General features: G+C 40.8%; 1 long non-coding RNA gene across 3 annotated transcripts in view; it reads right to left on the reverse strand.

Annotated features, from left to right (window-relative positions):
- Positions 1-528: 528 nt before the first annotated feature.
- The window catches only part of LOC115302458, a 7,749-nt gene continuing 7,482 nt past the window's right edge, over positions 529-795 (reverse strand). For all 3 annotated transcript variants that reach the window (XR_003913480.1, XR_003913478.1, XR_003913479.1), the window contains exon 4: positions 529-675. This is a non-coding gene — a long non-coding RNA (uncharacterized LOC115302458). The remainder of the gene's footprint in view (positions 676-795) is intronic.

The following is a 795-nucleotide window of genomic DNA, read 5'->3' on the forward strand; positions in this document are numbered from 1 at the left end:
CAAACTGTGAGGTCATGACCAGAGATGAAGCCAGACGCTTAACTGCCTGAGCCACCCAGGCGCCCCTTTACTGAGAGTAAGTTTTAATCAATTTGAATTTGTATAAGGCACCAGGTATGGAGGTAACTTACATCTTCCATATGCATAGTCGGTTATGTCAGATGTTAAATAAGTGTCTTGCTGGATATAGAGACATGTATTATTCAAAAGTGAAAAATAATGAAGTTTGAGTTTTCTTAAAGGCCAAACTAGCTGTACACTAATCTCAGAAACATTTTTGAGACCTCGCTAAACACAAGGCCTTGTGAATGATATCCTTGGGGAATAAGATGTTCTTCCCTCTGCCAAAGATGGGGTGCACACATTTAGGTGGCATTCTCCCTCACCTTCTTTGCTGGTCTGGGCAATTAATAACAAAGCCTCTGTTTTCTCATCTGTAAAATGGGAATAATAACTTCATAGGATTGCTGTGGAACTAAATAAGACATTTAGCGATGTCTGCCCCATAAAAAGCACTGTTTAAACAAATGTTTGTTAACAAACAGCCGATTTTATTAGCGGCGTAGTAGTTCCCTCCATGTTCTCAGGTTCTGAGAGCATCCAGCACTCAGTAGAGATTTGCTGAATGACCCAGTGAATGGTGGCTTCTCCGGGACCATGGTTTGTCCACTGTTTCTTCAAAGGGAGGGAAAAGGGTTGAGTTAGATCTCAATAACGATTAACATCTGTAGGGCATTTATTTTCATCCAGGTGTTGGTTGCACTGTTCTGAGGACTTCCCGTATATTTTTTTTTT

Source organism: Suricata suricatta, chromosome 9 (genome assembly GCF_006229205.1).
Source record: "Suricata suricatta isolate VVHF042 chromosome 9, meerkat_22Aug2017_6uvM2_HiC, whole genome shotgun sequence".
Taxonomy (NCBI): domain Eukaryota; kingdom Metazoa; phylum Chordata; class Mammalia; order Carnivora; family Herpestidae; genus Suricata; species Suricata suricatta.